This window comes from Agrilus planipennis, unplaced genomic scaffold (assembly GCF_000699045.2).
Source record: "Agrilus planipennis isolate EAB-ADULT unplaced genomic scaffold, Apla_2.0 scaffold336, whole genome shotgun sequence".
In the NCBI taxonomy this organism is placed as follows: Eukaryota; Metazoa; Arthropoda; class Insecta; order Coleoptera; family Buprestidae; genus Agrilus; species Agrilus planipennis.
Window position 1 is genome coordinate 99,180 of NW_020439018.1, and position 9,013 is coordinate 108,192.

A 9,013-nucleotide genomic window follows, 5' to 3' on the forward strand; every position below is an offset into this window, starting at 1 on the left:
TTCATTATAATTAAAAAACTTATTTTGAATTTGTACCATACCTTTTACTATTAATAATAACATATTTTAACCATTAATTCTCTAAACAATGCATCTTACCTATCTAATATATAGTCTATCAGTCATGTTATTTAATTTGCTTCTGAACATGAGTATGTAAAAAGCAAAGAAAGAAAAGTATGTATAATGCAGGGAGCCCAATACGAGTTGCATTTTCTCGCCTGTTGCCTCTATTCCGCTACATTATTTAGTGAGATTTAGGGTTTCATCTTCTTAGCCGTGATATGGTTCAGGCGTTGACGCTCACGGTTCGCAAATGTAAGGTGTACCATGCGATTACTACACTTGATCATTACATTAACACTGGCCTACCATCAGCTAACTAAATACATCAAGATTATAAAATTAAAAGAACAAATAATTAATAACTGTAATTGGCAATAAATGAGCAAAAAATACGAAAGAAATAGAACACTGATCTTGCTAGTTATAAGTTGATTGAATATGACGCTGATGTGCCGGAATTAGAACTGACTACATTCAACTAGGTTTTTCTCGAAAACGGTGAACTTTGAGATCTATAATTTTAAAGTGCCGTATCATCTCTTACTGCTACTCATTCCTGAAACACCCTGTATGTCTAAGTTTTCAAATAGTGCATGATGTAAGAAGTTGTTGTAGTTTTTCAATTATCTCGCATATTTTGTGATTATTTCATTTTATTATGTCGGCACCGCTCTTTTGTTTTCACCATAGTGATAACTAAACAAATTGTTCCTTAAACAATTTACTCTACGGCGCGAGTACTACTGAATCCTAAGGGGATTCAGTAGTACTCGCGCCGTAGAGTAAATTGTTTAAGGAACAATTTGTTTAGTTATCACTATGGTGAAAACAAAAGAGCGGTGCCGACATAATAAAATGAAATAATCACAAAATATGCGAGATAATTGAAAAACTACAACAACTTCTTACATCATGCACTATTTGAAAACTTAGACATACAGGGTGTTTCAGGAATGAGTAGCAGTAAGAGATGATACGGCACTTTAAAATTATAGATCTCAAAGTTCACCGTTTTCGAGAAAAACCTAGTTGAATGTAGTCAGTTCTAATTCCGGCACATCAGCGTCATATTCAATCAACTTATAACTAGCAAGATCAGTGTTCTATTTCTTTCGTATTTTTTGCTCATTTATTGCCAATTACAGTTATTAATTATTTGTTCTTTTAATTTTATAATCTTGATGTATTTAGTTAGCTGATGGTAGGCCAGTGTTAATGTAATGATCAAGTGTAGTAATCGCATGGTACACCTTACATTTGCGAACCGTGAGCGTCAACGCCTGAACCATATCACGGCTAAGAAGATGAAACCCTAAATCTCACTAAATAATGTAGCGGAATAGAGGCAACAGGCGAGAAAATGCAACTCGTATTGGGCTCCCTGCATTATACATACTTTTCTTTCTTTGCTTTTTACATACTCATGTTCAGAAGCAAATTAAATAACATGACTGATAGACTATATATTAGATAGGTAAGATGCATTGTTTAGAGAATTAATGGTTAAAATATGTTATTATTAATAGTAAAAGGTATGGTACAAATTCAAAATAAGTTTTTTAATTATAATGAAGTAAAACAAGCAGAATAGCTCAAAACCCCAACGCCAAAACACGACACTGTAGTTGTCCGAAGCACTTTTCGGTAACAAAGTTACCTTCTTCAGGGACTGAAGTAAATAGAGTGCTTCGGACAACTACAGTGTCGAGTTTTGGCGTTGGGGTTTTGAGCTATTCTGTTTGTTCTACAACAACCGCCAAAGTTTTTCCAATCTTCATATTTCGTCATGGCTTCCCGGTCATCGGATTTAAACAGGTATCACAAACTTAGTTGTAAGATTAGATTAATTGGTGCAGATATCCAATTCTTAAAAACCTGTAAACGTAACTCTCTTTTCCCAGAGTTTATGAATATTAAAGTTTCAAAGAACTGTAAAGTTATTGAAAAAATAACCACTTTTGCTAAGCGTAAGTGGCTAGATTTAGAATTGGATTTCTTGTACTCAAAACGTAGTCTACTTGAAATAGAGGCGTATAATTTATTTAAATCTTTAACTTATAATTTAAGTGAAAAAGAATTCAAAAAATGGAGCGATTTTCAAAGGAAGATGTTTTTATCTATAGATTGTAAATTTCATAAAAAGGTGAACATTCATAAAAAGAAGTTACGTAAGTTAGGTATATTCTCCAAACCACTTCCTAAGAAGGTCGAACACATTGTAGAGAATCTGTCATCTCAAGTTTTTGATAATGCCGAAATTAGTTTACTCAATAAAGGATTAAAGTTTGCCTTGCCTTCTCCTGCTACAGCCTTAGAAAATGTTATAGGACATGTTGAAAGTTCAATTCAACATCTTGATGACAATTCCAAAGGCTATATCAGAGAGGCTTGCAAACTAAAATTGAAAACCAGCTTAAAATCTCAGAGTTCCCATATTAAAAATGCTAATATGAAAGTTATCAAAAAATTGAGAGATAAGGATTGTTTTTACGTAAAAGCTGACAAAGGTAATAAAGTTGTGATTTTGGATAAAAAAGACTATTACGATCGGGTTGATGACCTTATTAACAACGGACCTTATTCAAAATTAAATAAAAATCCTTTACCTAGTATGGTTGCTGGGTTTACTAAAACCGTAAAACAATGTCACAACATTATTACTCCTACATTAAAACGAAATTTACTTGTATCATGTCCAACAGTTCCCCGTTTGTACTGTTTGCCCAAGATACATAAACCAGGTAAGTCGATGCGACCAATTGTCTCTGCAATTGGTGCACCAACTTATAAATTAGCCAAGTGGTTGACAAATGAATTCAACAACCTCCCTATTAAACCACCTAGTTTTTCAGTTAAAAATTCTATTGAATTCATAAACAAAGTCAAAGACGTAAAACTAAAAGACAGTGAGGTTATGGTTTCATTTGATGTTTGCTCCCTTTTTCCAAGTGTACCTGTTCCGCTTACTTTGACGTATTTAGAGGATTTACTTAAAGAAAATGGTTTCTCCGCCGACATTGTAGCTGAGTACATAACTCTGGCTTCAATGTGCATGCGGCAAAATTATTTTCAGATAAATGGTTGCTTCTACGAACAGAAAGAAGGAACAGCTATGGGGAATTCTTTATCACCCTTTATAGCCGACCTTTTTATGAGTCGTTTTGAAAGTGACCTTAGCCACCTTGAGTTTTTTCCTCGAATATGGCTTAGATACGTGGACGACATTTTTGCTATCTTCGATTTAAGTTCCAGAAGTCTTCAAGACTTTCTTGATGTTTTAAATTCACGTTTCCCTTCGGTTAAATTTACTGTAGAAATGGAAAAAGATGGCAAATTACCATTTTTAGATACGTTGGTTATAAGAAATGGGAATTCTTTAGAATTCGACATCTACAGAAAACCCACTAATACCTCTAGATATATACCCAACGACTCTAATCATTGTGTTCAACATAAAATGGCTAGTTTTAACTTCCTTGTACACAGATTACTTAGCTTCCCTCTTAGTAAAAATAGATATAATAAGGAACTCTGTACAATTAAGAAAATTGCAAAAGACAATGGTTACAATTGTAACATTATTGATAAATTAATTAATAAGATAAAATTTAGGAATTTTATTTCAAGATCTACGACTTTTCAAACAGATGCTAATAAAACCAAGTTTATTACTATGCCATACGAGCCAAGATTTACTCGCGGACTCGAGGGTATTTTTCGAAAACTTGGTTTACGGATTGCTTACAGTTCAAATGGCAACTCCATTCAAACTCTCCTTGGTAACCCTAAGGATAAAATTCCATTCTTAGAAAAGTCGGGGATATATGAAATTAGTTGTAATGACTGTAGTAAAAAATATATTGGACAAACTAGACGTTCAATCAAAACCAGATTTAAAGAACATCTAGCTCATGCTAGGTTTGGTAGAGAAGAAAAATCTAGTGTTGCCCAACATATTCTTACTGATGGACATAATATTAATATTAATAACCTTAAGTTAGTTAAAGAAGTTAGGAATAATCGTTTACTAAACAGTTTTGAAAGTTTATACATTTATAAAAATAAACAAATTGTTCTTAACAATGACAACGGTCCCATCCCTGGATCTCCGCTATTTAGTTTAGTTTAATTACGTTTATGATGATGATGTTAAGGTCCATTGAACATCTACCTTGTTGGCTTCGGGTCATGTTCACTGAACCTTAACAACTATCAGTATAAATTAGGATTAGTTCTCATTTAGGTTTAGTTTACTTCAGTCCCTGAAGAAGGTAACTTTGTTACCGAAAAGTGCTTCGGACAACTACAGTGTCGTGTTTTGGCGTTGGGGTTTTGAGCTATTCTGTTTGTTCTACAACAACCGCCAAAGTTTTTCCAATCTTCATATAATGAAGTAAGTATACCTAAAAGGACGCCAAAGGCACGGCTCGCCCGTGGCGCCGAGATAACTAGGGCCGGCCCTGGTATTACTTCAAAAGGATGGCGTGGAAATTCGAATTTATAATAAACTTAATAAACTTTGTTTGTTTTGTGTACTCATATGCAGAGGTCTAATTTAAATAGTGCTACGTACTATCAACAATGAGCAAATCTTATTAATTCATTTATACCGTGTTAGGCATCTAGTACTAGTACACAAGTTATTGTTGTTTGGTAGCAAGGCCGTAGCTAGAAATATTTTTCGGTAGGGGTTTTGTTCAAAAGTATGAAGTTTAAAGTTAATTTTTTTGAATAATAAAATTGAAATTTGCTGTCAGGAATTGCATTAATAAAAACAAAAAAGTGAATAATAAATGATTAATACTAATTATTACAAATTATTGTAAAAAATAATATTAGTGAGATCTAAGGATTAAGTTTATTCGTCGTATCTTTTTTCTGCGGAAAAATATTAAGGACTTCATCGATAATATCACGGTGAATACACACTAATGCTAAACCTGAATGTCGGTTTGGCCAAACGTACGTTCTGGTGTGCACGTTTCTAATCTTGTATTCAATTGTTTGTGGAATTGTGACGAGGCGATAGCACTTATATGAAGCAAAACACAGGTATATTTATTTCAAGTTTATGAAACCTAGCACAACGATTGGTTAAATTACGAAATATTTGCCGTGAACCGTTGCATAAACCTAATATGATGCGTTTTTATGTATTGATGCTTCGTGAAGTAGCTTTTACTGGCACTGTACATTAGCAGGCTATTGCTGTATGTAATTACAAGAAGTTTTGTTCGTATCTTTTATGATTACGTTCAATTTACTGAATTCATTTTAGAATTAAATGAAATAAAGGAGTTAAATTTCAACATTAAAGTGCATTATGTAATAATTAAATTGTTGTAAGTATATCTAAATACTTTTTCGTTTTAATGCTGTGTTAAAATAATCCTTTTTGGTGATAGGATGAAGCGCTACCCGAAGGATGCATTTAAATATCTTTTTTTGACTGGATGCAGTGTGTTGCTGTTGCTAAAAGATTTTACGACAAGGAAATGGTAAGTAACCAGAAATAATTTATTTATTTAGTAAAACCAGAAAAAAGAAATACAAGCAGTTACAGCATTATATTCTTATTAAATATTTTCCCAACAAATGGGAAAGAACTGAAGTTACCTTTGGTGCTAGTGAAATAACAAATCTATATAAAAGGTGTCTTTTTTTCCTGGACTCGATTGGCTGATCTTCACTTTGCACCATTGTACATTTAATTTTCAACCGATGAATGAGCAACTGGAAATTTATTTGGACCCCACTGAAACAACAAATTTCTGCTGTGGTGTAAACTTTAGAATGTCATATTCTGCATTTAATTAAGGTAAGAATATATAACAATTAATGTTAATTGCTCATTACTAATCTGTTACCAACATATCTGTTTCAGATCTAGAATGGAGAAGACAAAGAAGCCCACGTAGTTCTATACTTCTTTATTATTTTTATTGATTTAATTATTTATCTTGCGTGCTTATTTAAGTTTATTTTATTTAAATACATGTTTTTTTTGCATCCTTATTATAATTTATTTTATGTAAATTCATTTTTTATCTTTTATTTTTTTTAATAGTAGTAATCTAACATGTTACTTGCTTGCCTCTTCGCTTAGTTTACTGCATATTCTTACTATTTTGCTTCGCATTTATCCTACGTCTTCTACATGATTCAGTGTTTCGTTATCGTGTTCTATTCTCTTCTCAGCGTTGTGGGAGGAGAGAGGTCCGCCCCAGACAAGTCCTCTTGGCCTTAGCTTTTTAGTTGTTCTTTAAAAGTGTTTTATACACTTTTCGCGAATCTAATCTAGCGTCACTTCTTTTCAGACGGGTACAGCGGGTTATCTGGAATAGAAGCAATAGGCGACTACCCGGCTTACCTTGGCGAAATCTGTCCGATCTTCTCTACCAAATTTATTAGTCTTTGTCGTTAGTCCTGTTAATTGCTTTATTAACTTTCAGATAATTAAGGAGACTCAAGAATAAAATTTTTTATTTTTATTGTATTTTATTTTTAATTTGTTTTCTTGTCATTCTTTTACATGTATTTGGTTTTTTCCGTTATAAACTGTCATATTATATAAATAATTATATTAAATAACGTAGATTGATAGTTAAAATGTCTCAAAATTAACTTTTTGACATAATTGCTAAAATTTAATCAATTGTGTGTTAACGCTTTCAAAATTAATATTCATTTGGGAGGATAGGGTAGCTATAAGGGGAGATGTGGAGGCTACAGAGGTTTAAGGGGGCTTTTCCCTCAGATATAAAATTTAAATAGTGATATGACAGTTTGTAAACAATAGGATGTTTTCTTGTATTTCTCTTACATGGATTTTGTATTTTGCTATAAAAACTGTCATTGTATTGTACTATCTTGTTGAAATACACCTGATTAATTACCATACTGTGTGATATCTACGATTATTATTATCAACACACGATAGTTTCTAACCATTACTGTATTATATGTTATTTAATAAATGTATTATAAACATACTAATTGACACATTTAGTCATTACGTGAGTTTTAACACTATATAGTTTTGAACATATGTAACCTCTAGCGGTTGGTAGCTAAATCTTTCACATTAAGAAAATCTGTAATTTCTGAATGTAACACTCAAGGTCGCAAATTCTTGTAAGTATAACAATTAAGAGGATCTGTAATTTCTGAATCATAAAAGATCAGAGATTCCTGTAAATTGAACATTAAAGAGGATCTGTAATTTCTGAATCATTCAAGTTCACAGATTTCTGCAAACTCTACATTTAAGAGGATTAAAATTCTTTAAGATTCTTACTTTATTTAAGATCCATGCCGCCAGTTATTAGAATACTTTGCAAACTTACAAAGCGGCGTTGTGTTTATATGATAGTAGATCCTTGGAGGATGGCTAGATGTATCAGCTAAATAGTTAAATTAGTTTATAAAGGTAACGGTCCAGGAATGATCCTTTACGATTCCCAATACAGTTTCATTTTTATTATGGGGTATTTATTTTATGGGTTTAACGTTTAGAAAGTCCCGTTTGTTAATTTCTGATGTAGCCGATTTTTCACAGGTTAAAAACATCCCTTTCTTCAAAATTTTTGAGTTTGAAAGCCCGGCTTGTAACTATCCACGGAAATGTTTTAAAGGATTAATCACCAATGGTGACATTCGCCACACCCTGGGATTTTTATGGAAGCCGATTGTTTTTATTACTGATAACACTAATAAAACACATGTACAGTTATTCTTAATCATTCGTTTGGAGAAACTGTTTGTAAACATTTGTAAATATATATCTAATAAGTCCACTTCGTTGCAAGACTTCTGTTATTCTATCTTCCACTCCAAAATTAAGCAACACGTCTTATCAATTTAACCCGTGTCCAGATATTCCCCTTGCAATAGTAAGTTCTAGAATATCTGCCTGTGAATATTTAACACTAGGAGTCAGTTGGTTTATTTCATGTGGTACTCAGTACAACTAGTTGATGTTAGTTTTTAAATAAAAAACTTATTCAATAACAAAACAATTGCATTTGTTAATAACTTCAACCTTGTCCCTTATCAACACACTTTTTCCATTTTTCTGTTGTAATTTCTCGTAAGGGTTCATCAAAATGTTCTTTAATATTTAAGTTTAAAAGTTGTATTGCGTGTTGAGCTTTAAAATTTTTAGCTTCGGCCCATATTATCTGAATTATGTGGTAGTAGTAGACTATATCGATTTTTACGCGCCACGTTTTAGGCTGCGATTATCGGCGGAATTCCCCACTAGTTATAGCGTATACTGAGCAATAGTGAGTGTAGTTTCGCAACTTGTAATATTTTAGAATTTTTGTGAGAAGTACTTTTACCTATTCTGAAAGTAAGTACCTAATATAATAAGTTCTTCAATCATGTTTTACAATAAGTAATTATTTTCTGAAATAGTGCTGGTTAGAAACTTTGCTATTCGAATCAAAACTTGTTAAGAACCCGTAATAGGTTTAATTAATCTGCTGTTGATATTATTGTAGCTAATAAAAGATGGAAATACAAAGAAGGGTATGATGCGTCGAAGGATGTGAGGAAATTACCCCAAGATAATAATGCAATGATGTTCAGTATACAAGAGAGTACATTTATTTGTTGTAATTCTTGCAGGTGCAATTTTTCCAAACGACCCCATTTGCAACGCGTATGAGTGAAAAGGGTGTTTTCTGTCCAACACAGAAAAACCGTGACGTACAATCTACACCATATGCAAAAGGGCAAATGGCAAACTAAGAAGCAGAAGCTAATACTTCTGCAGTTTCTGAAACGTTAGCACCCCCTCTAGAAGCCAGAAGCAGTACTAAATTAGATAAAGAACAATTTCTTTGTTCACATAAATATACCTGTCTTTATTTAATTTATTTATACACATTAAAATGCAAAAGTGCATCACTGTATGTGATTAGCAATATGTAAATTTATTTAT

The 9,013-nt window shown here is 32.4% G+C and overlaps 1 long non-coding RNA gene across 1 annotated transcript; it reads left to right on the plus strand.

The window, feature by feature from the left end:
* Window positions 1-5,018: 5,018 nt before the first annotated feature.
* On the plus strand, window positions 5,019-5,988 carry LOC108742479. The gene is made up of 3 exons (XR_001938680.1): window positions 5,019-5,408; window positions 5,472-5,884; window positions 5,951-5,988. It is a non-coding gene; the product is annotated as an uncharacterized LOC108742479 (long non-coding RNA).
* Window positions 5,989-9,013: the final 3,025 nt, after the last annotated feature.